The sequence below is a fragment of the Trachurus trachurus genome, assembly GCF_905171665.1.
Source record: "Trachurus trachurus genome assembly, chromosome: 9".
Lineage (NCBI taxonomy): Eukaryota > Metazoa > Chordata > Actinopteri > Carangiformes > Carangidae > Trachurus > Trachurus trachurus.
Window position 1 is genome coordinate 22,021,679 of NC_139895.1, and position 27,913 is coordinate 22,049,591.

A 27,913-nucleotide genomic window follows, 5' to 3' on the forward strand; every position below is an offset into this window, starting at 1 on the left:
TGTGATTCTGCTCGAGTGTGTCACGATGAGATTCAAGAAGGGAGAACCCGCACCCCCAACAGTACGGATGAGGCAGGGGTGAGGTTTCTTGTGGGGGTACTAATGCAGCCCAACTTTGACTGAAAGTCTACGGTTTCAGAGGATCCCATATCACTTACGTAACCATGCAGCTTAAGTCTTTCAAATAAGCTTCCTGACTTCCCTCCAGCTCCCCCTCCCAACCTCTCTTCCTTTTTTAACACCAGCTTACAGCCATTCCTGGTTTCTGGAGCAGATGTTAATACTGGGGGAATTCTCTCTCTCTATCTCTCGTTCTCTCTGTGGTGCCCTCCTTGTTTCCTCTCTGATGCCTGCAGCTACAAAGTCAAATTCTGCCGACTGTAATTCATAACTTGATTGCGTTTCCTCATATTGCATGGTGGTTAACAAAACCACCTTGGCACTTGGTTGTTTTCTTTGTTCGCCACTCGACACCTGTTTTTCGGTAGTTGTTCCATCAGCTGTCTGGTGTATCGACCTGCACCTCGGGAGTGTCCCTATCCTCGTGGTGTAAGCAAGGTCAACACTTTCTCTGTGAGACGACCACATTTTTTAATTCAATTGTTCACGCACACGTGAACAAACAAGCACGCACACCACTTTTCCTTTGTTATTTCGTAACCAGCAAACAAGGCCTTTCTTATGTAAGCTTCAGCTTCCATTTTCACTGGAGGCATTTCAAGCCTTTATCCTGCACGACTGATGTGATTTAAGATATGAAGAATCTCTCATTGCTTCTTTTATTGATCCTGTGTGTCTTGTACAATGATTTGTTTCAACTTACACTGGTTGAGTTATCGTTGATCATGCACTTTTAGTCGCAAGAGTGCAGGGCCATAAAAGGATAGCAGTGTTAGTCGGTCAGCCAGCAACATGGACATTCACCTGGTTCAGTCTCATTTGGTCTAATAAGTGTTGTGGCTCCTAGGGGCAGCCAGCTGGTGTTTACTGTAATAGTCAAAAGTCTTATTTGTTCTTTTTTTTTCATAATGTTTAGCAATTCAGTAATGGATCTTTTGGACATTTCTTGATTTTCTTTCCTCATCGTCTTTATTGTTTAATAATCCCTTTAATCTACTGTTTGTGACTAATCTGTGTTGGTGTTTTACATGATTATTTCTGTCCATGTGGGGGCATGAACCTCTGTCCGCTGACGAATGTCCAGAGTCATAAAGCTAGCAATTCGTCACCAAAGGGTGAGAGTGCCATTTTAATTGGCTTCATGGTGTAGTGGTATTGTACAGCACAGGTCAGTTGCTGAGCAGTGGATAATGTTGTCCTCAAATTACTTTTATTGATGAGTTTGCTGCTCTTGAAAAATGAGCATTGTCAGGATGTGAACAAAGCCCTATTGTCCTAGTCAGCACCTATTTTCACCTTATTCTGTTTGTGTGTTTGTGTCTACAGTAGATTACCTGGCGACAATGGCCCTGAAATATGAAGTTGTGCTTTGCTGTGTATATTGTTCGTCTCATATCAGGATCACAGATGCAAATTGAAAAAAAATTATCTAGAGCAGTTTTTATTTCAGGCTGTGCTTTCTTTAAGATGCACGACTCTTCCAAGGTAACATGAAATGCACACCTGGTATTATACAAAACAGGCTGTTTGAAATTGAATATACATTGACACTCCAGGAGGAGCACATAATCATGTTCATTCTGCTTGACTAGTCTTTTGGCCTGCACATTCTTAACATATTGGTAGCTTAATTTTCAGTATCTGACTCCCCTTCTCTTTTATTTGCAGTTATTTTTAACTGTCCACATAATGATGATCTGCTTTAAATCAAACATGGACAGACTAGAGACATTAGGAACAGAAAACACAGCCAAGTGTTCAACAGTATCATCAAACCCTGTATGTGATGCTCATCATAATGAATAACATAATTTAGTAGTTAACAGTGCAGATGCAATAAGTCAACTCAAGAAACCTATAATGTACATTTTCTAATGAGCACTTTATAACATTATTTAAAGCCATGAAATAATTGTATGTAGAGATCAGTTACCAGTTGTTGTAGTGCCACAACATGTGATCATTATTTGGTGAAACCCCCCCAACCCCCCACCCTCAGGCTGTTTAACAAATCCAATAGTGCCTATCAGGATGTATGTTCAGAGCAGCATTTTTGTGTGCAATAATATGGATTTCTCTCTGGTGTCATTTGACTTTTGTTCATTTGGTTGAACAAGAATGTACAGTAAGCAAGTTTTGTGTTTCAGTAAACACATCTTGAAATGGTGCCGGTATACATGGATACATGTTTAAATCTCTTCACAGCTCATGTTATTATTGTAGTCGTGATTTTGGTGGATTGTTGGTTGCTGGGTTTTTTTGTTTAGTTTGATTTATTTCCATAATTTCTTCTGTTGTCAAACCAATAGTTTATTTTGTTCACAGTCAAAGATGATATTAATGTGTGAATATTCATAACTAGAACCAGCGAGTCTTTGGCATTTTGGCTTAAAAAAGACCGTAATGATAAATTCATCATCAACCAACTCATTTTTGGTTGATGAACTAGAAAGCCACCCAGAGGTCTTTGAATTGTAATAAATGTAAATCTGCTCTGTTTTCTGCCAGCAAATGTTACAGTACATGATAGACATAACCTCCTTTTCCCAAATCATGAGTTCAAATCAAAGATGTTACTCTTCAGTTTATTGTTACTAACATAGGGCTGCAACTAATGATTCATTTCATTAGTGATTAATGTAAGGGCAATTTTCTTGAATAACTTTTAAAATCTTAAAATCAACGTATTTAATGTAGCAGTAATAACACGTCCCCTTACAAGATACCTAGATAATGTGATTGGACACATTCACAGGTGACAATGTAAGACAAGAAAAAGCAGGTTCTCAAAACATGTTTGTAAGGTGTAAGCAATTAGATTAAAGATCACCTGATTAATTTTTTGAGTATAGATTATTATTTCATCATAGCTATACAATGCTTTGTTGATGGATGTATCTAAGGACGATTAGAATAATTGATGAAGTCTGTGTTTGACGTGGCTAAAAGGTCATTATTGGTGTTTAGATATGACTTGTCAAGCTGTTAGTAGCAAGGAAGTGAAGTGCAGAGAGAACGAGTCATGGCAGCTGAGGACTGACCTATTAGTGGTTCAGGTACTCAGACCTATCAATACAAGAGGTCTGGTCAGGATGCACTATTGCTCTGTTGTTGCTGAATATTGTTCTCAGCCGCGCTGGCTGCAGATGATCACAGCCCATCAGGCACGTTAAAGGTATATTTCAACATTTTGGCAAATTTGCCAATTGCCATAATCACTATAGTCTTAGGAGTAGGTTCAAGACCTTTAATTGTCGGTGCAAGCTGTTTTGAGATCGGCTGGGCAGAGACGTGAGCTGCTAAGCTAACGCACCAGACGCTCATGGTATTTCCACATTTCCCTCAGCAAACTAAATAAACAATCCAACAACTCCAGAATGCTTTCTTGGACAAGTTGTGACCTGCACATTCGCCACGCTATGAAATAATGTAAAATTAAGTAACATTACGACACATGAAGCAAATACTCAGAACTACTTTCGCTTTTGAAGTCACTCTGCCGAGCAGCCGTGTCTGGGATGTAGTTTCGGTTACGTATTTACCTCGAAAACAACTCTGTTTCGTAACGTTCCATTATTATTTCATAGCGTGGTGAATGTGCGAGTCACAACTTGTCCATGAGAGCGTTTTGGACTCGTTGGATTGTGTATTTGATAAGTTTGATGAGGGAAAGACTGGAAATAACGTGCGTCTTGCAGAGCTCAGGTCTGCCCAGCCGATCTCAAAACAGCTTACACCGACAATTAAAGGGGACATGTTATAGAAATATCACTTTTTGAAGGCTCTTTAACATATATTTGGGTGTTTGTCTTGCCTTCTGGCCCCCAAAATGTGAGAATTTACAAAACAATCTGTAATGTGCAGGCTCCCTAGGTTGAAATCCATGTCGTTTAATGAGCTGTTCCCTCGGTTCTCTGGCAATGATGCAACTAGTTTTCGAATTTGCATAATACCACCCCTACCTGGTACTAGTAGAAGGAGTGGGGCGGGGCAAGCAGTGGTTCATTTGTTTCATTTAAAGGGACAGACACTGAAACCATCCGTTCTGAACGGGGATCTTTTGAACGGATGAAAAAAGAGCTATGAAGTTTGTTCCTTGGGGTATTTTGACTGAAGCATGTCATAGTCATGTCTTTAAGACACCTGGGAACTATTTTAATTTGTGGAAAAGGGGCATAATATGTCTCCTTTAAAGGTAATGAACCTACCACTAAGACTATAGGGATTATGGCAATAGACGAATTTGCCAAAATGTTGAAATATCCCTTTAAAGCTAAAAATCTGAGACACGGTGCAGGACTGTGCAGCTAACATGGCTGCCAGAGAACAATGCAACGGTGAAAGTACTAAAGTGCTATCTCCATCTTCATTTAAAGCGACGGTGCACGGCAGCAGTGGATCAGCATTCCAGCGTCGTCTCTGTCTGCCCTCGAAAATCTGTTCCCCTCCCTGCTTGAGCAGGAAGCAGAGCCTTCACTGAGGGTAATGTGTCGATCTCTGAGACAGATTGGTACTGTAGAGCTGTCTAGGTCTTGATGCTGTGTTTATGTGTATGTAAGACTGTGTGTGTTCAGTGTGTGTTCAGGTTTGGTGCAGTGGATTAGGGGTGCTGCAGCAGTGACTAAGCCCATCAGAGCCAACTCTAGTACCTGTCTGCTGATCAGCCCTGCCGACCTGCTTATCTGCTCCCTGACTGGTTGTGATCAAAATGATGAATTTTAAATGAACCATTCCTCAGGCCAAACCATTGGCAGATAACTAGTTTCATTATTGGCTGCTAGCATGTGAATAGTTAAAGGTGCCGCTCTGTCTCTTATCTGGAACTTGGCTTCAGTCAATATCTGTTTCAGGTATCACCACAAAATCTATTCTGTAAGAGAAATAACTTAGTTTGTAAGGATGCACACTACTATGAAAAGTTTTTGTATTTCTGTTTGTGGGGTAAAGCAATGGAACAGTTTGAATGAGGAGCTGAAAGGATGTCCTAACATTAAACACTTTAAGAGAATGTGTGAAAATATGATTTTCACAAGGTACAGGAAAGCAGATATTTAACTATAACGGGCTGTTTACTGCGTGTTTGTGTAGTCTGTTATTTGTTTTTATTTCGTCTTCTATGGTTTACTTCGTATGCTGTTAGAAATATTATTGTCAAACCTATATTTTAAATGACTAGGTATTTGATAACTAAAACCTGATATATTTATGTTAGTTCAAGTTTTAATTAATGGCAGAGCATTCAAAAAGGAAGCTGGGTGATTTATTCATTTTGGTTGAGTTATGGAGAAGGGGCGAGATTACTGTAAATTAGTTTCTTACTTCAGCTCACTCCCTTTCGTACATGTCAACTAAAGTAAGTCATTCATTCATTCACTCATTTATTCAGGTTCAAATAAATGCAGACCTCTTCTGTTTGTCACTAGTTGGATACCCCCCACCCCTCAACAAGGGCTGCATGTTCTATTCTGATTAATTGTTTGGTCTGTGAAGTGTCAGAAAATCATTTTGCACGACCCACACACTCCTGAAAATATTCTGTTAAAAGTAACACAAAATGGAGAAAGTACTTTATCACTTTTAAGACGCTGGAAGCATACAGTTAATTGATTATCTAGTGGTTGTATTTTCTTACTGATCAGTCTATTCATTATTTTACCCCTTCCTTAAAAACGTGGTTCGGTCCATGCATGGAAAACAAACAATCAGCTATAGTTTTCTAAGGTGAGGTTTTTGAAATTGACAGCTTGTTGCTCATTACTGAGGAGGCTTTGAAAAAAAATCTTAGTAAGGGCATCAGAGTAAAGCATGGGTACATCTGAGTAAAAACCACGATGGCATAAGAGTGATAGAATGAAACACCTGTCAGCCATTAGACTTGAATGCTCCAAACATGATTGTGTTTGAACTTTCCTCAAAACCAAGTTGCACACAGGAAATAGAATTATCTAGCCGGTAAGTGTATCCTCGAGTATTTTCCAAAATGTCAACCTATTCTTCTGAACTCCTGTGTGAACATTTTATTTACTTAGTGTGCTGAGAAAGAAACTTGAGAGTTCCCCCTTCACTCACTAAAATGGTTTTCAGGAGCCAGTATGTAGTGGCTGTATGACCACGTTTTATTTCAATTCAACAGAGATCTTGGGTTTAGCGGTGCATTCACACCGGACGTGAAGCAACATTTTCGCATAACGAGATTACATACAAAGTCATTGCAAAGATGTGAATACACGCAAATGTGCAATGCGAAAGCGCGTCATCCGTACAGGTTCAAAATATTCAAATTCGTTGAAATATTCGCATGATATTTTGCCGGGACAGCCTACATGTATCAGCGTTGAGATTCTCCTGACACAGGACGCCAGGACGTCAGAGACTTGCTATATACAGTAAATATTCATTGATTTTCACAAACTGCAACTCACCGGAGGCTGAGATGGAGCGCCATGTAATTGGTGTCCTGCCGGGAGACCGATCCTACCTAACATGTCATCAAACTAAGCCCTGGTTGAACCTAAAATAGCACTGGAAGCGGCTGTCATTCAGAGAAGGCTCCTGGTGTCTTGGTGAAAATGGTGACATTCATCGAGCTGTGTGCATGTCTGGATGGGAGCGTACCTATGTTCCCCGGGTCCTATGTTCCCCGGTCACATACAAAGCGGGGAACTAGGACCCTTTGGGTGAACAGCGGGGAACATAGGACCCTTTAAAAAAAAAAAGGTCCTATGTTCCCCGGTTCCATACAAAGCGGGGAACATAGGACCCGGGGAACATAGGCATCCCGTCTGGATGATATTATTAACCCAGACACGACGGCGTTTGGTTTGTCTCATATGTACTATATATGTACTCGCATACTCGCATATTCGCGCAAGTAACACAAGGTGAAAACTTGCTTTGTGTCCAACATGAATGCACTGCAAGAGGAAGTATGGAGTTAAAGAGACCCCGAGAAGTTTGCTTTTGGTTATAAAAGAGCCCCATATTGTGGATGAATCTACATGACCCACACTTGTTAATGGGTCCATTTCCGATAAATATATCGTTTTGTCTTAACGTTTGTCTCTAGTTATTTTGATATTATTACAGTATTTAGTCAACTCACACAGCATTTCCTGGTTTCCTGGTTTCCCGGATGCTGCCCAGCGGGTCATGGGAATAACGCAGCCAGATCGCTGGTTGGCATCGTTTATGGCGGAACTACGACGGTATCTGATCGTCTTCAAACCTCCGACTTTCATTCTTGACTAATGAACACATTCTTGGCAAATGTTTTCGTTTTTGTCCGTCTTGCGCCAATCCAAGAATTTCACCAGGCGTGCGGAGGCTCATTGGAAATGTAGTGTGAAAACACTTATGGTTTCCGAAAGTCCTCGTAGTCACTTTAATGTTATGTATTTAATGTTTATACAACAGTTAGTTCCGACCGGTCCCAACCGAGCCTGCGGCCTCGTGCCTACGACCGAATCACAGCCGTGCTGATATACAGTACAACAGCACTCCCCCTCGTGTGATATTGCTTAAATTATGTCTTCCTAAAGACACTAATGAATATGTGTGTGAAGGGGGTTTGGGCGCAGCATGTTGCATTGTAACCAATTGTCGACCCCTGTGGTTGAAAAATAAAGCCATTGTGAAAGTCATAAAAACTGCAGTTCCTCAAATGGCCACTTCTAGCTGGCTGCAGACCTGAACTTATCCTCATAGACTCCCATGATAATATGTCTGTACAGCAGAAATAAACATGTTGACAGGATGGTACGAAAAACAATTTCCCTATTCGTGACAACTGTACATGGGGTGAAGTTTTACATAACTCCCCCTTTTTAAATTTTATGAGGGTTGAACGTTATGCATAATTTAGGGCAGGCCACTCCGAGTGCCACAAACTTGTATGCACCTGAGTCTCGGCTCCACACACTCCTCCTCTTTTCCCATGTTTGGATTTGCTGTGAGTTCGGTGCAGTGACGCCCTACCAATATGGCGACGCTTTAGAAGCACTTCTCAGTAACCTGTAGGTGCCTGTCGGTGCCTTGTCAAGCTTTGCAGTCTGTGATCATAACTCATCATGTGGGACATCACTAACAATCAGCCAACCACTCTATTACTCTCACATCTTTCTTCTCAAACTTCTCATACTGTTTGTGTATGTTAATGAACCCGAAACCGTGTGTGTGTGTGTGGCCCTGAGGAACCCCTCCGACAGATGACTCAGCAGGCTTGGCTGAGGCACTCACTCATGTTCATAAAGCTTGGGAATGAGTTTCAGTGAGTCCAGCTCCTGGCTCCACAGTAAGTGCTGCTGGGGCAGGTTGGCCAGGAGCTGCAGCCTACACTCCTTTAATTAAAACGGGAATGGAAGGCGCACGTGAGGCCAATTCCCCAACCCCCATCCCTCTCCTCCCCTTACCAGGGCCATAGCGGCTCTTTATTTATGAGCTTGCAGTGACAGAGTGATTTTCTTTTTTTCTTTTTTTTACCCCATTTAGGTTCATCTGATTAAATGTCTGTCCTTTTGTTAAAATACAAACAAATAAGGAAATAAACAAGCAGAATGACATTAAGGATCCAGCAAGCTCTCCCGCTCTGCAGGGGTTCAGCTTCCCCGACACTCCGAAGCCTGAGGATATTTTTAAATTGTTGATCAGTGATAAAGATGCAGCGATTCGTTCTTTCATATTAAGACTGAAGCCATAAGCATTTGCACCTGCTTATTTCCTGTTATTATCTCCGTAATAAAAGAATGCATGATGCATGATTTTGATAATCCTCATAAGCCTGCGAGACACCGACCATTTATTGGTGTGTTTCCTGGCTGATGATTGTGAATGAAGCTGAACGGACACGTAGGACTGCAGTGCTTTCAGCAAAGCATTAGTCTCCAAGACAGGTTTGCGTAAACCCCCCTCCTAAAAAAGCATATCAATAGAAGCAGCATCTGTCCGTGCCTGTCCTCCCACCTCACAGTTAAATCTGTTCATTTATGAAGCAGCACGTGAAATAATGTGTCATATTGAGAAGGGCTTCCTTAGATTTTCCTCCTGGTGCCTCCCAACCTCCCTCCCGCCCTCCCTCCCTTCATCTTCCTCTCTGTCTCTCTCTCCGTGGCCGATTGCGCTAATCTCTCCTCCCAATTGTTATTCTGATAGTGCGGCTGTTACGTAACTCCCTGAAACAAAAATTGAGAGATCAGGGTTATTGAAATGGATCCTCATCATACCCAAATAAAAGAGGGAGAGTGAGAGGGGGAGAGAGAGGGGAAATGAGAAAGAATGAGGCGATATCGTCTTAGAGGAATTTGATAGATTATTGCTGGGCAGCTTGTAGTCAGGCAAAGAAAGCTTTTGGTGTCCGTTACCCAACCTCAGCTCTTTCCCTTTAAGCTCCTTCTGGCTGATGAGAGAGGAGAGAGGAAAGGACAGGAGGTGGGATAGGCAGCTTAGTGCAGTTTGATGTCCAGGTACTCTGAGTCCTCACTTGATATCCTCAGACTCTGCAGCATCTCCTAGACTGATCTGTACCAAAGTCAGGAGGCTCTGCAATGTGCAGGCTACCATTTAATGTATTGATTGGTTATTCTTTGCCATGTTAGAAAAAAATGATTAAAAACAACATTTGTGTTCAATTTCTGGCATTTAACAATTAAATTTTTCTACACTCATCCACCTTTCAATTACCTTTCGATTTTGTCACATAATTTCATTCATGCTTCAGTGCACAACGACGTTTGATGATTTATGACCATTGTAACGGTATGGCCCGAGGGATGGAAGCACAGGTCCGTCAGTCTCTCTGTCCAGCTGTTTTGTTCCTCTCAGGATAATCTTCAATAAACGTGATGATGTTGTTTCATGCTTACACAAAAAACAACTGTAAGATGATGAACATATCTGGTTAGTGCCAGCATGTTAGCATTGCCAGAGCAATGTAGGGTTGAAGCAGTCTTAAAACAGTAACCAGCATGCTGGTACAGTCTCAGATTTGTTATCGTAGGTGGCAAAATATATGGACAACTTTGCACCTCAATTGCACGTATATTGCAGTTTTGTGTGTCTGAGTGTTCAAGGAAAGCATGCTGGTTGAAGGACTGCATTTGTATGTGTGTGGGAAGGACCTTATGTGTGCGAGTGCTTGGTGTGGGGATGAGCACACAGGCTGAAGGAATATAGCCCAGGGCTAGAGCCGTAGAAGCGAAAAGGAGTGAAATATCAGAGGAGAGTGGGTGACCCCAGAGTGACTCTGCACCCTTCCCTTCTGTATTGGGTGACGGGTGTCTTATTTACCTGATTGATATGATGATTCTTTATTTTTTTTCTGTCTACCGTGGGGAAAAGGAATAATTCAATTGAAAACCCAGCAGTACTGTAGGTCATTACAGCGGCGCAGCCTCCCTGCTGTAATTCTCAGTTCCAGTTCTCTGAGTGCGGACAATAGAGAACGTCTGATTCGTTTAATGTGACAGCCAGGAGAAGACTGAGTTCATGATTGGAGTCTGAATTTCCTGACTGAATTAAACTTGTGTAGTCCAAAATGGTGTCCAGAAACACTGCATATATACAGTATGTAACAGGAACTCAGCTGAGCTTCTCAGGAGGAGATTCAGATTTAGTTTTTATGACTGCGTCGCTCCTTTTGGCTTACAGGTGATGACATTACAACTCTAGGAGGTTGGCCTTGGCTGGTGCCTTGCGTATCGTTGTGCTCCCTGATGATACATCTTACTTAGTAGAGTGCAGATTTCTTGAGTCATCTAATCCTTGTGTCAAGTGTCATCACAGTGTCGTAGCATCATGGACCTGTTATTAAAAGCTTAGCCATTTGTAAACCCCTTCATCTGAATCCCCTGGAGGCAGAGGTGGTGTCACTTTGATTTGATCCTCCTCACTTCTCTTCCCACCCAGCGTGCACTGTGATGCTTTGCTCTCCGGGAAGATGGCCAATAAAATGTAGATCAGTCAGAGGATAAAACATGGCATGGACCATAATAAAACCTTAGTTCATTCATCCATCCCTCTGGTAAACACACCACATCCCCAGCTGCAGATGTCAACATTGTTATTCAAGTACCTTAGTGTGTAACTGACTTTTCTTTTAGCTAAGAGGCACTTAAACTATGTAAAATTCAGTGTACTGGCACAGTCAGTCTTTTGTGTCATTTCAGTGTCATTTCATTACACTCAAAGTCCCAAACTGGTAATGTGGCGATCATTTATTGATGATAAAATGCCACTTTTAGCTCCATTCTTCTACGATGGACGTAAATGGAATTTCATCTGTGATGCTCACAGCACTGAAAACCACATTTAGTTTTAAAACAATGCCGTTGTTACTCTGGATGATCCACGACCAGTTATGGAAGGAAGTACTTTTAACCAAAGAAAGTGCCTCAGACAGGCAGACAGGGGTCCATTCACTCGAATATGAAAGTAGTCTCAGACTTTGCTTCTCTCAGCAATAGCAGCAGCAGTAGAGATGGAGCTGTTCACTTAGTATGGAAATCTATATGTACATTTTCTCAGTAAACTCAGTAAACTTGTGAAGAAGATCGTGTGGTATGATATCATCAAAAGCTCAAGGTACTGAGTGGGTCAGATTTTTAGATATTTAACACAGGCAATGTTTCTTTGGCAGAATGTTTCTACTCTAAACAACATATGTCGCAACACCAATACAGTATGTTTCTTGCATTGGTGTGGAGGCAGAAATCCCAGAGATGGAGCTCTATGAACCAAGGTAATTAAAGCAAAATCTATCTGTATGATTTCTACAGGTACTGTAGGTGTGGGCAGTTGTGGGTATTGGCTTCTTAGACCAGTCTGGCATTAAACCTGCTGACCCTTAAATACTTAACTGGCCATGTTTAACAATTGCCAGTTTCACTGTGTACTGTGTGTGTGTGTGTGTGTGTGTGTGTGTGTGTGTGTGTGTGTGTGTGTGTGTGTGAGAGAGCCCTGGCATTTGTTCGTGTGTCTGTGTATGAGCTCACAAATTCATTGAGCAGAGGCACGTGGGTTGTCTTGTGGCGCAGGATTTACTAGCTAGCTGGGAGGATAGTGGTGTCACCCAGCCTCTAATTGGCTGACCCCAGAGATTTTTCTCGAGCAGATGCAGCGCCAGGTGCCCAACCCCTTCCCTTTCTCCCTTCCTGCTACATTCCTCCATCCCTCCGATAATCAATTCTCCTGCTTCGATATAGACTACTACTCCTTCCCTCTCCCCCACTCTCTGCCGCAGTTTCTTGCGGCATATTGCAACACTGCAAGATCATGCTTTCAATTCTTAACACCTCCCTCTCTTGTCTCTCAGCCTCCGAGTTTGCGCTAAACACTATGGATCCACATTTGTAGAGAGAGAGAGAGAGAGAGAGAAAAATGAGAGAGATTAAGTGAGCAACAGAGAGAGGCAGGAGGGGGGGATGGAGCATCAGTCATATTTACTGTTTCAAAAGCCTAATGTTTTCAGTGGGCAGGAAAAGAGAAGATGCGCTGCATAGGTGTATGTGTAATAACCAACTTTTCACCACACACACCATACCATGATGTATCAAACAGACATTCGTTCAGATTATGTTTCAGCTGCATTTCCCCCCATATTACATCGGTCCGGATCACAGAGGAGGGGGGTCTGTCCTTGGGGACAGGAGCGACATCGGCTCAGGATGAAGGAGAATCTGCGGATATGCAGCAGCTTTACAAGGTCAACCGCACCTCGCACTTGATCACATGTAAGCACACATGTATGTAGACTTGGCTTCGCACATCTCGCTGTCAGCCAGCCCTTAGTCAGCAGAGCATTGGCCGCTCTGTGACAAAGTTAGATGTCGCCACCTAGTGTTCACACAGAGCAGCTTCTAATACATGATATCAACACTGACATCATCCCATTGGCTCCCTTCTGTGTCCTCTCTCTGCTCTTCCTGCCAAAATACTCAGCTACAGTTGACTGTACAATCTCTCATTGAAAACACATCTTCTGTGATAATAGTCTCAGTGTATCATGTCATGTTTTGAATACACAAACATCTATGGTTGTCAATGTGCATAATCTTCTAGCTGTTTGTGAAAAAAAAAATCCCCCTCTAAAGGAGTTCAGTGTGCACTGTAAATGAGTTAGAGAAAAGCAGTGCAATACTTTGATCCATCTGCCCTTGATCCCTGTGCCACTCTGGGGCAGTGTGGCACTGTGTGTGTGTGTGTGTGTGTGTGTGTGTGTGTGTGTGTGTGAGAGAGGGAGAGAGTGTGAGAGAGAGAGAGTGTGAGAGACACCTGACCCTGCTGAGCGCCAACAGCTGGCCCAGCGCTGGCTCTAATTATCTCCCTGGGAAACACAGAAACTGTGTCCTTTAAATGTAGCCTATACACAAAGTCTATGTGCTCTTGCACACACATCCGTATTTAATTTCCTGAACAACCATGTAATGCATTGAAAATCCAATTAACCATATGAATCAGGCCCCTAACACTGAGCACTGTATCCTCTTCTTTATTTAAATAAAAAAAAATGTTTATGCCTTTTATTGTTACAGATATTGGCGAAGAGGCTGACAGGAAACATGGGAGATAGAAGGATGCGACATGCATCATGCATCAAATCTCCAGAACCAGAGTCAAACTGTGGACGCTGCAGTTCTGTGACATGCACTATAACTGCCCTGCCACCGTGTCCCCTTGTTATTGTCTTTTCACACCCAGATTGGTCAGAGTGATGTGGAGGAACTGACAGTCTTCATCCATTTTTCTTCTCCTTTTTCTAGCTCACTCATTCACCTCCTCCGCCACTTCTCCTCCCTCCTGTGGCCACTCTCTTATTCACCCGTTTCTCCCTGCTGCCTCCCTGCAGAGTCTAAGTGAAGGAGAATATATAGCGGAGCTCGAGGCGGTGCAGGACAGTTAGTCTGCTGGTAATGGAGAAAATGTTTGTCAGAGCATAGAGCACAGTGACTTTGGCCTCAGCAGCCCCTGAGGCACAGACCTTTAATTGCCTACACACACTGGTGGAACGCTTCTGCATCTGACGCAAATGAATGTGTGTGTGTGTGTATGTGTGAATGAGTGAGTGAGTATATGTGTGTTCATTGTGGGCTCCTCTTTGTGTGACCATATTACAGCCTCTGGGATGTTCTGTGTGACTAAAATAACCCCTGGATCAATATTTTGCCCGTGTCCCTTTCCTCTTTATTTATAAGAGATCTTTGACTGATGTACTGTAGAATACTGAGCTCATTTCGGACCTACAGTAAGCGTGTCCTCAGTCATAAAACAGCTGAATGAACCAGTCGGTGAACAAAAAGCTCACGGATCTAAATTTGTTAAGTAGGTTTTCAGTAATTGTGTGAGTAGGAGTGTGTATTTACAAAGAACAGAGCAGTCCTGTTGAGAGCTGAAACATACAGTAGTTAATTGATTAATTGTTCAAGTCATATTTTATGGATACATTGCAACAAATAGATAAATGAAAGAACATGAGATGTTGCATTTTGTATTTTTTTTAAGTATCTGCAATCATGAGAGGATATTTGAAAACATCACCCTCCAAACCTTTGACCTGTTAGTGTGGTACTGGTAAATACATTCCAGTAATGTTTCCAGTGCATTTTGCATTTTATAATCCTCTCTGAAAATTGCTTCAGCTCAACCATTTTAAAACACAACATTTTAAATGGTCCCATTGTGTATTTTTCGACATCTTATATCTATTGTGCAAGCAAACAGGAGAGGGGAGGGGGCATCATTTGTCCTTGGTCAGGAGGCTGAAGGTCATCAGAAAACAACTTCCTCTAAAAGAGCCATTTTCCATCGTTCATCAGTTTTCTTTCCCCACAACCCCCTCCTGTCAGCCATTTTTGCGTTGTTGCTTCCTGCCAAGTCGATGAAACTTGAATCCTCTTTAACACTTACTCGTTGGTTGATGTTTTTTTTCCAGCCCCTTCTTGCTCACTTTGCACTTTTCTCAAATCTTTAAGTCATCTTCATCTGATTAAGGACATTTAGCAGTAGCCAGATGTATTCTGACTACAATTGTTGGATAATCTAATATGATTAGATGACAATATTACATACAGTTATAGTTTAAAGTTATTCAAATTTTCTCTTTCCTATTTTATTTTATTTACTTGTAAATCAGATCATCACAGGGATGTTTTTCTAACATGGTTGTGTGGTTTTTGTTCATTTTATCATAGGCAAGGCAATTTTATTTGTAAAGCCCGTTTATAGAGTTATTTTGATGTTTCACATGTCATGCTCATTTTTACACACTTGTAGTACACTTAAACCATAGGCTCAGTTGTTACGTAACATGCTTAGAAAATCCTGATACTCAGCAGAGGTGTTGGATTGAGTGTGAAAATGTGACTTGTGTGTCCAGTGAGGTATTTAGTTAGAAAGAATCCTTTTTATTTGTTTTATATGTATTATATATATTTGCCAGACTTAATAATATAGAGTCTGGGAAATGCATAACCCCACCACAAGATGAAACTTGTCTCTAGTTTTCTTAGTTTGAAGGTAAGAGCCATGCTATTCATCTGAAGCTGGCAACTTAGTTTCATACTTTTAATACTGGCTTAAAAAACAGAAGTTGTGTATGTGAAGTGGAATATGAAGTGCAATGTGTGCTTTTCCTTAAAGACGGACTGTCAACAAATGACAGATGAGGTGGTCTTGGCTCCCTCTGCTGGTCAGAACGGGGTCAGATCTCATTTATATTCAACTTCACTGTGACTTCGTCAGCATTTGAGCAGGTTGACAGCACAGCATGATGCAGTCAGTGAGCTGACAGTTGGTTCAAAGGTCGTCCGCAAGACACGAAAGTGTCCTGAAGAGAGTCAGAGGAGAGAGGAGCGGAAGTGTGAAGGACACAGCATTACACTGGCTTCACTAGGAGTCTTGTTTTGTTGTGTGGTGTGGTGTTGTGTTGTGCGAGACGCCTGGAGGACTCCATCTTCTTCCGTCACACACAGAGTCACACATTGCCCCAGATACCAGCAGAGTGTGCAGCATACACAAACACAAGCTGTGTTCACACCCGCCTCTCCCTCTGATCCAGTGCAGCAATTCAGCGCTGTTCTGCAATACTGTTACGCAGAGTCATCAATTATTCATTAAGGATTTCTGCACTTGTTCAGCCATTGGCTTGATGGACACAGAGATGGAATCCAAGGGTGAAGAGGTTAAAAATTGATATCAATTTCTGAAAACCTCATTGAAACACAATATTTGGTCAAATAGTCATTATCCCCAAAGCTATTGATTGTACTAATGTTATGTTAATGAATGCGTTATTCTAAACCGTAGATCACTGTGAATAGATAGATAATGATGCAACATATGACCCAGGCCATCTGATTTATTTGTCATGTAGGAAACATCTGTTGCACCGCCAATGAAGCATCATCATCTCTCTGCCCGCCTCATAAACCAAATGCATGCCTCCTCATCTTCTCTGCATAGATGACTTTGAATAACCACATCAGCACAGTTTATTATGTAGGACTCTCTTACAGGGGTTTTATTAAGTAAGAGTTTCAATGAACGTCGCCTGATTTAAGGACAGAATTCAAAGAAGTCATCTAGCAGATATTTGAGGAATTTGCAGGTTCATTTACTCTTTGTAAGTGGGGGAACATTTTGCTCAGCAGAGGGCAACCTGACGGGAGAAGGGAGGTTGATGTCTTAGGGGAACCCCCTCTGCAAGGGATCGGTATCCAGTGTGTCCATGTCAGACCCTCTGCGGAGCTCATGAATATGGACACGGGGGGCGATCGATGGTGCAGGGAGTGCCGTGTGGACACTTATCAGAGCGAGGAGGAGATTTAGACGTATTTGATGGATTGATCCTGGTGCTGGAGGCAGCAGAGGATACAGGTGTATGGAGCAGGAGAAAGGAGACGCAAATATACACTGACTGTCTGAGTGTTTGTGAATGTCTGTACCTGCTTGGACGAGCATTTGTAATTTGCTGTCTGTGGAAGCTGATTTTAGCGCAGGGCTTAAAACAGTGAGTCTGGTGTGGTGGTGTCGTGCATGTGTGCGTGTGTGCGCGCATACTGTCAGAGTGGAGACACAGATTGGTGGAGGCAGGTCTGGCACTGTGTGGTCCACAGCACTGCAGGGTCATGAATGATTTAATGGCAGGAGAGGTGAGCTTCGTCCTCCGGCTCTCAAGATGCACACAAGCATTTATGACCCACAGGAGCGATTCATTTTCATGACTGAACCAACTGTTGTATCGATACTCTGAATAAATTGGATTTCTTTCAGTTATATTTATGATATGTGTTTACATGCGGCTCCACGCGTAACACAGCTGCTTCGTTTTGCTGCAGTTGGTTGCTGGTTCACTCCTACAGTCTTGTGTCGATGTTATTCCTGCACAGTTCAGTGTAGACTTATGTAAGTTTTCAAAGGGAGGAGGAGGATGTGCAGGCCCAATTTCTTGAGTAGCATGTTACAGAAATACTTCTTCATACATCAATATTTTCCCACAGCACAGAAGCACACAACATTGTTCTTACAGTATATGATGAGAACGTATCATGTTTCCCTGAGCTCATGGTGCAGCGATACTTCTCCAGTATAGCACATTATGTCCAATCTGCTGTTGGACTCTAGCGAGTTCATACACATTCATGAACACAGCTTTGTTCATGTGAAAGGCCACGTGTTGTGAGATCAATTGAGCCTCTAATTCCACTCATTAAAAGATTATGATAATTGCAGTTTGTCCTCTCACTGAAAGTCCAGAGGTTAAAACATCTCTTCATCTCCTTTCAGTTCTCAGCCAACATTTCATCATCTTGTCATCCTTTGCTTTTCTTCTTCTCTTCATTACCATATAAACAGTAGTTCTTCATCATTACGGGTTTGACAGTTAAGACGACAGTTGAACATGCTACCAAATTCCCACTGAAACCCATATGTTCAGCCTTAACAGAGGCTTTAATACATGTAGACTGAATTACCATGCTGACTGCTCAGGCATCATGTCCATGGGCAAAGTTTGGTGTGCTTTGCCCACATATATCATGTACTTTTCTGCTTACATGCGACACAAATTCTGTTTTTTATGTGTTTAATCTGTGTGTTGTCATTATTTTCATATCATTACGATCTAAATTTTATTACAATATAAAATAGCCTCACAATTTAATTAAATGAATGAAATTTTCCCATAAAAAGACTGAAACCAAAACAGCTGTACTGAAGTAAATGTTTCTCAACAGGAAGAAAAGCTGTACAGTATTTGTTAGGGACTATTCTCAGCTGCAGATTAACACACATCAGGTGCTGTACTCGGTACCTTCAGCAGCACAACAATGTATGTTGGGCTTCATCAAAATAACTACAGTGCCCATTTGCATGGCAATGGAGGCGCATGTCACCCAGTTTGAAAATGTGGTTTATTAATGCGTTTATAATAGTTTTTTATAACAATGGAGTTCTATGACATAGAGGAATACGCTGCATCAGGCTTCGTCGACACACAAAACTCTTTTCAAGGGATTTGCTGACAAAGCAAAACAGTATCACCAGACTCGTGTGACTGTATCTGCAGACGATTTTTGTGTACATGCCACATCACGTGCCGCAGGGCAAATGAAACACGAAGGACACCTTTATCCGAGCTGAAGAATACCTGCGCGAGGACACATGTCCCACGTCACCGGCAGAAGGACAAGTTTGACAGAGATTAATAACACAGATCCTGACACCGTGTGCATTTGAATACAAGAAAGAAATAAACCCAAAGAGGGGGGGGGGGGGGGGGATGTGTGTGAGATTGTGGCAGATTGAGGAGGGCGTGGACTGGTGGGGTATCTAGCTTGGCACTTCCTTGGCTGTTCATCTTTCTTTCATGCTCCATTTATTCAGAATGGGAGCCAATGTGCTGCCTAAGGTTAAAACTATTTTGAGGCATTGCTTCTGGTTTATAGACTTTGTTTTTTACATGCTGATAGGGGCATTTTTTCAGACTGTTATAACACATTCAGCACTCCTGAAGCAGCATGTCCCCCTGTCCGTTCTATTAAGAATAATGCAGCAAACGTTTTCACACAATACGGTGTCCTTCATGGTGCTACACTGTTAAAACCCTGCACACAGAGAGTGCAATGATTATTCATGTTTCATTTTCATCATTTTTTAGAAAAGTTTAACATATTGACCCTATGGAGTAGATTCATTCATTCAATACTTTTTTGTTGAATGAGACACTCCTGCTTTTATTGTCACACAAAAGTCATCTTGTTTTGTTGTACCATGCTTTCTTTTTTTTTTTTTTCTCAGAGCATGCCGTCTTCTCTCACTTCAAACTACTGAGCAAATAGTTGATTTGTCAGTCCTTCTTACTTTGATCCAAAATATTTGTACTCCATAGCCCCCACCTCTCACTGATGATAATTTATTCTCAATCTTTCCCACACACTGTGCCTCTCACTACAAACATGTTCCTTGAGCAGGACCAACGGTGTATCACCTTTTCACTTTCTGCTTTTTTTCCCTCCCTCTTGACCCCTCTCATCGTGTACAGCTTCAGTTACAATGTTCGCTCTCATCACATCCAAACCTTTCCGTTCTCTCCTCTCCTCTCTTTTGTACTTCTTTTCTCTATTTCTGTCCAACCCTCTAGTTTTCACAACGCTCGCATTTTTTTTTTTTTTTTTTTTACCTCTCTCCTGCTTTTATTTCTCCTTGAGTCCTTGATCTGATCTTGGCCTCTCAATGTGTACGTCGTTCTTTGTATGTTCTCAGCTTTGACAACCCCCTCGAGTCACTCTCACCCATCAAATCCCCACTCAAGTGCTCTCTTCCTGTTTTGAAGGGCTTTGCTAAGGGTTGGGGACTTCTCTGTGGTTGGTATGTGTCTCATTTGGAGAGGGAATACATGCTTTGTGAGAACAGAAGTGTGTTTTTCTCAAGCCACAGGTGTGCAGCAGTGGGGGAGTATTTGTCCCCTCTTGCTCAAATAATGCATAAGGAAAGTTAATTTAGATGTTGGCAGTGGGGGTAGGGAGTTTGCAGGATTTGCCCCCAAGTTCCGGTGTGCAATATACCACAAAAGGCAGGAACTGTGATCCATCTTCACTGTTTGAGCAGGCAAAAAATAAGAATGTCAAACAAACAGAAAGAACAGAGATAAAAAATAAAAAAAAATCAAGAGGCCAGAGTGCAAAGATATTGTGTGCAACAGTTTTCCAGAACATTTCATCCATGCAAACAACCCTCAGACCCTCCTGTCGCTCTGACAGCATAAAATGGATGCTCCTCATTTTTGTGGAAGTAAACTTCTTCAAAAGAGCACCTTCAGCCAATTAGTTTTTTGTCAGATCATTTTTCAACATTAGGTTTACTAACCTACTTTTAGAGCCCATGCACATTCAGAGCCAGCAGTGACTAAAACCTTGTATCTCCCTCCCTCTTCTTTCCTCCACTTCATTGGAACGTATATTCGAAGTATAGATTGTACATAAAGGCTCTAAACTCATGCAAACATTTTTTTAGCACTGTCAAGTCTTGCATGACAAGATTAAGAGACTTATTCTTGGGTTTGTAATGTTTCTTAGTCAAACATGATGGCTGCTTTATTGTTTCTGACTGGTGGTCAGACAAAACAAGCAAAATGTCACCTTGGACTCTCTCACAAATTCAAATTCTCACAAATGTATTCAAGTCATTAAAGTGATAAAAAATAATCAGCAGAGTCGACAGTGGAAATAGCTAGTTGCTGCCATATTTAGGTTGCTCCAACAGGAATGTTTTATACTATATTTATGTGACGTACTGTAGTGATGCAGATGGTACCTGATTAAACAGCTGTTTTCCTGCAGGAGTCCATCCACTTGGTGAAACTGCAGAAATTAAAGCAAGCTATGGTGGATATCTACTGCAGGGGCTTTGATTGCAGCACAACAAGATGGTTCTCCTGTCCTGTTTTACTTTTGTGTTGTTTGATCATCTTGCTGCTCCTCTTGGGTCATTTCTGTTGTTTTATCTGTTTATCCCAAGTGGTTGATGTCATTACATCTTCATTATCTGTGAATCCTCCTCCATCTCATTTTCTCCATCTCCCACTAAGCCAGCACAGAGATCGAGATAGAAAAAGGAGGACAACGACAAGAGGGGAAGGGATGTAGGGATGTATGATGGAAAAATCAGAGAGGAGAGATGGAGGATAAGAATTGAAAAGAGGGTATGAGGAGGGTATGGCAATGTCAATGTCAATGGGGAGGTGAGGAAAGCTCCATGAAAGCGGCTTGACTGTCCACCAACTGAATGAGCCCCACGCTGCTGATAAGGATGATGAAAGGAATAATGATGGCAGTGGGGTTGTCAGTGGGGTACTATTTTTAGAAGCATTCAGCTTCTGCTTTGTATGACTGTGTGTAAGAGATTGAACCTCTCTACATGGATCTCTTTTATGTGCGTTCGGGTCATACGTGCAGGCATGTGCAGAGCTGTGCTAATGCAAGGGACAAGGGTGTATGTAGAAGAACGTCCCGGGTGTCTGTGAAAGTGTATGTGTTTTTTATTAGCTCCTGAGACATTGTGCACATGGGTGGAGGTTTAAGCCACGTGCCATTAGTGCTGACTACAGAATCGGGGGAAGAGCTGCAGTAAGGAGCTCAACGTGCCCTCTTCATGAACACACAGAAAATTACTCTTCAGTGGCTCTGTGTGTGTGTGTGTGTATGTGTGTGTGTGTGTGAATGAGAAAACGTCCCGTGTTTTGAGGCGGATAGAGGAGAGCTATATCGACAGAGTCACCATTTTCCATCTACTGAGAACTTCAAATTTTCGCTCCAACAGACAAAATGTAGAGGACAGTCCAAAACAGTGCTGAATGCTGCAGGAACTATTTTCACATTTGCTTGGTCTTTGAGACTTACTGTATGTTTGTACTTTGCGACAAAGGTCGTCACGGCTGTAGCTTTGTCCGGAGCAGTAGAGATGGTTGAAGATACTGATGCAAGCCACAGTGCTCTTCCTCTCGTCCTCGTCCTCCTCCTCCTCCTCTCTTCTCTCATGCGTCACTGTATTTCCACTGTGTAGACCTGTGTTTACATTTTAGTAAAGTAACCCTGTGGCGACGCTGCATCGTCACGTACTATAGAGTACATGCTAATGTGTTGAGTATTGGTAACAGTGCAGCCCCTGAGGGTTGCGTTGTCCTTGTGGGTTGAGGGACAACCTTCCTTCCTCCCTCCCTCCCTCCCTCCTTTCCTTCCTTCCTTCCTTCCTTCCTTCCTTCCTTCCTTCCTTCCTTCCTTCTACTACTCCTCTAGTTTTTCTTCTTCTCCTTGTACCTGTCTGTGTTTAATATATGACATCTGTCGGAGGCTATAAGACAATTCTTTCCTTTCTTTTGTCCTCATCTTTTGCAATACATGCTGCTAACATAAGCAGTCCCTTTAGCATTGTCATCCTCTCTCCTTGTAGGTTTTGTGAACACAAGTACACTGCTGAGAGGCTGATGCTGCCAGCAGGTGTGTTGCGAGGGGTAGCCTATAGTATCACCAAATTGATATATTTCATTATCTCATCGGTGAATCAAACAGAAGACAGCTAATGGTGTTAGAGGTGCAAATTTGCAAGCTTGTTACATTAAAGCTCTTCAAACGTAATTTGCTCTGCTCTCGCAGTTTCCTCGTGTAAGAGGCCCACTCTGTCGGCTTTTGGGGGCCTTCCTCTGCCCCAAAGGTTGGAAAAAGACAGATTTATTTTTCTCTGGGATTTGACAGGGCTAAATATTTGTCTCTCACCCTCACAGCTCACTGGCTGCCGTTTTTCCCTTTCCCTCCTGAGAATATTACCCTTCAGTTTCAATCTCCCCACTGTGAATCTAATCAAGGCTGCTTGCAATAAAGTTTTCTCTTAAGAGCTATGCAGCAGCCATCTGTGGGATTTTATTGCCTTTCCACATTAGGGCACCGCAGTGTGAACAGACTCAGGACTGCCTCTTGAAAAATTCCCGAGTCACAGGGTTAGGGTTCACTCTAGGTACGTGGAAAAGTGGACAGACTATTTTGAGGTGTAGAGCTGGAAAGAAGGGAGTTTATCAGACCACTGCAGCCCACTCCTCATCTCTGCTTTAGGCTAGCATTTTAGGGCTAGATTAGCTGCTACTATAGCATATCACACCTGGATATCAGACTGAACTGTCAGCAGTCACATTGCGTCAAAGGCAATTTACATGGCATGTTTTGACAAGGAAGAGGAAAATATATCTCTGGTTGTGTGCAGCAACAATTTTGTTTATTGATGAGCCAGTGACAGAACTAAATATTCTCAGACACTAAATGTGTAGGCTACCGTATAATGTTTGAACAATTATGAAATTCCTTAAAATTATAGCGTTTATTAGAACAACTGCATGTACGATTCTAGTATGTGTACCTGTGTGTGTACTGTACATGTAAAAAGAGCAACACTGACTTAACACAGCACAGGGGCTTAATTAGTGTTACATGTAGTAGTGTTAGAAGAGGCATCTGTCTCCCTGTCCCAGGAGGGAGCTGGAGACGGAGAGTACAGCTCTGATAGATTATCACCAGTACCTCCAGCTCTATAGGTTACTGCCAACTGCTGAGCACAGACCTATGCAGTATATAATGCACATGATCAAGCACATACACAATCTTAAATGCAAATTTAAATGCATTTTCTCCCCACATCTTTTATATCGCATGTCTTCGAGACCCACATGTGTGCTTTTTTGCATATCAAACCCTCATTAGCTTGTTTTTTTGCTGCCTTTTGTGGATCTTACACACCCTTATTAAGTCCATTATTTAGATAGAAATGTTCGTTACAGCAGCGTGTGTGTGTGTGTGTGTGTATATATATGTGTATATATATACTTATATGTGTGTGTGTATATAATATATACTTATATATATACTTATATATATATATATATATATATATATAAGTATATATATTATATACACACACACATATACATATATACATATATATATACTGTGTATATATAATATATAGGATAATTGTGTGGGATTATTACTTGTGTAGCTTCTGTTGCTATTTCAAAATTAACAGTGAGTTTTTAAATTTTTCGCATTTATCGCAGTTTTTAGATATGTTTTTTTTTTCAGATTTTTTTCATTCTCACAGGTCCAGTGTTAAGCAAAGAGACGCAGCGTGCTGCGTTGCCGTTTCAAAGCAGACGATGACCTCAGGCTTTTCAGTGACAAAAACATTACTCGTGTCACTTCTGAACATCTAATCTTATTGGCGTTCTGTTTGAGAGATGATGCTCTTTATGGCTAGACTTCACACTCCATGTTGATTATCAGTGGGCAGTAATATATTTTGTCCAGTAACTGTGATAGCCGTGCCCTGGTTTATAGACCTACATGTATTGTCCACACTGATGTCTGTGCTGCAGCTGGACCGGTTGGTGGTTCTGTTAAGTGTTGACGTAAGTCTGGGTAATCCACCGGCTGTTCTGTTATGCCTGTGCACAGCTCTGGGCTGGCCCCATACAAAGGAGCAGACCTGAAAAGCACCATAATGAGGCACAGGCTGAAAGAAAAGGCATGTCTCTTTCCATTTCTCTGAGCGAAAAGAAAAGAGCAACATAAAAGAATAGAAGACAAGAAAGAAAGATGAAAATAAGCCTCTCAAATCCAGGTTTTTGGCTGCGCTGTCTCTTTGAGTTTATCTTTTTTTTCATGCATGTGTTTTATTATGGTAATGAATTGTTGGATAAAAATAGTCTGGGATGGAGGAACAACGGTTTTCAATGGAAAGAGGAGAAAAATAAGAGGGAGGGGCAGGAGGCACAGCCAAATGTCATTGATAAAACACATAAATAAATTTAAACTGTCTTCCCTCTTCGCTCAGACTGTCCATTTCTGTGTCTTCCTTCCTCCTTTTTTATCTTCTCTTGTTTGAACTTCTTCACTTTTTATTCCTCCTTGTCTTTTTTCATTGAGTATAACCTAAAATGACTTGTGATTACCCACAAAAACTTTGCTGCAGCCCTATAAATTGCTGCAGCACTTACACCCAGGCCTTTTTGTTAAAACACTCCCTCCACCCGCCGCCTCGACAATCTCCAAAAAGTATTCTCCAAGGAATACAAAACAAAAGTACAAACATAGCTGAAGATCAGCAGAGATTGTACTTTCCTCCCTGCTGCAGAGAACATCATGGCGATCTGTCCTCTGTGTCCTGTGATGTTAATCTTTTTTGCTTTAATGACCTTTGACCTCAACAAGTTCAAAGCACAGGGTGGGCCTGAGGGGAATCCTGAGGGGGCCAACCAAATAAGAGGAACTTCCTTAATATGCTATTCAAGGTCTCACATCCTCAAACATATTTTATCTATTACTTACAAAACTGCATGACATGGCAAAAAGAAAGAAAAATGCTGTCAAAATCAATGAAGTGAAAAGCAACAGAGGTTCAAAGCACAAAGCGTAATGAAATTAACTGACCAGCAAGGGGGGGTTTGCCTAACCTGAACTAGCTGAGTTTTTTACCACTTGGAGGCAGTACACCCTGTAGCAACATTATCATTCAGTATTTTTACAGTATGATCAGGTTTTTGAAGCATCTTGCTTTTGTGCTTGGAAATATAATTTCCTGAAAAAAATGGACTAAGCCTCATAACCAACACAAGTGCACAAACACACATAGTTGTGTTTTTGTCCACCTGAGAAATCAAAGCCCATTATCCTCTCTCCTTTGAGCTCTGTTTTTGGTCACTACCAACTGAGGGCATCTCTTGCTCTTATGCTGGTGAATGCTCCAGTATGTTCACGAGCTAACTGTTGTCTGGTTTAGTACTGAGATGCTGGCGTACAAAATCAAACAAAAACTGCTGCTTGTTGCGGCTGAATCACTGTGAGAATAAACCAAACCAGTGTTAATGCTGATGCACACCACTGTGGTGAAGACAGAACAAGAGTGAAGACACAGGTAGAGGTGGAGTGGACAGAGATGAAGACGGTGGCTGCACATACACAAGTACTGTATGTACCGAACATACAGAGAGTGAATGTGAGCCCAGATGGAGAGTTAGATGGAGTGAAAGGAAAAGAGGGCCGAGGTGATAGGTGGAGGTGACTGCACCATCCTTCCCTTTCATCCCACCTGGCGGCTCCACCTGTGCCCCTCCAGAATCCACCTCTCCTCTGCTGATGGAGCTGTGGCTGGTTGCTGCTGGGCACGGAGCTGGCAGCCCTCTCTGACATGCATTATTAATCAGGCTGTGATCTGCAGAGCTCTGCTGTTCATTCTCACCGTCGTCTCTTTACTCTCCACTTCTCTATCTGCACTCATTTACGCCTGCTTACATTCACTCATCTCAAATGTTTAAAACGGCTATGTTTGATTTATCGCTTTTTTGGCAAAAGAGGAGTTACAGGAAGTTTGTAATGCACCAAAGTTTATGTGCTTTATTTGGCTGAGTATCTTCCCATGCAAGAATTGTTGTTCGATAACAATAAAACACATACCTGGGTCATTGCATAACGCTCAAAAGGTTTTGAATTCCATACATTGACACATTGTCTGTCATTATCCTGACTAGTAAAGAAATCAGAAGATGTAGTCAACAATGACATTTGCCCTGAAACCACCCACAGTGCTGTGAACAGTCAAGTCATCACCTCAGAGTTGAGCTGCTACATTATGCACTCAGACAGCCAGAGAGAATGAAATGAATAATGTGACTGTATGATTACCATTGTAATAAAAACACTTAGAATTATGTAATTCCTCATGTCAAGAGTATTAAGCTTTTTATTTTTGTACCTTTTTGAGACTGTGTGGTACAATATCGATATATCGGCATATTGATGTCTGGATTTTTCATTCACATATTTCATATACTGTTTACACACAGATAAAATTTGATTACGTTTGTTTTTCAATTGTAGCCTAATTGGAATAATGTATTTGGACAGGATCATTTTATTAAATTGATATACAATTTCATCAAAACTTTGAACATACAGCCTCCTTGCTACAACAACTCACATCCTGTTTTATGAATAGAATCCACGTTCATGTTTTCTGTTTAGCAACACACACAATTTTCTCTTTTTAATCACCCGTGTAGTTTATCACACCAGGCAAACATCCTCTGTGCTTCCCTGATACGATCAGTTAGGTCTTGTTGAAATAAGAGCTTGAGACCAGATAAGTCAGGTGTCTTATGGATTCTGAGAAGAGCTCTCTACGGTCAGGCACCTCAGTGAAGATGCTATCTTGTATTTTTTTCTTTTCTTTTTTTCTTTGAGAGTTGAATAATTTAGTAGGGGTCCATTTAGTTTAGATACTGTGTCAGCCTTTTGCAAGGAACTAGCCAGGCATCGGCCTAGTTTGACTCATGACATTAAAGCTTGATTACCTGATGTTTGTCCTGTGCCTGATGATAATGGACAGGAGGATGGACAATCAAGGCAGAAGCTGATGCACTGCAGGACTAAAACAAACTGGACTGATGAATAGATGTTGTGAGAAAGACGCCTGGTTCTCAGTGCTACAGTCATTTGTATATCGCGGCTCCTCTTTATATCATTGGTTTCCCTGTTATCACAGAGGGGGTGTGAGTTATTGAGGCAGTGCAGGTCCATTGAGCAGCAGAGCTTCTCTTTCCCTGTGGAGTACTTGCTCTAATGAAAGCTCTGTGCACGACACTTCACAGGTTAGTGAAACCCTGCAGCTCAACCAGATACTCTACAGTATACAGTATATAGTGTAGTAATCCACATTTGATCATGATAAACTCTGCTGCCGTCTTTAACAGATATATCTTTAAATATTC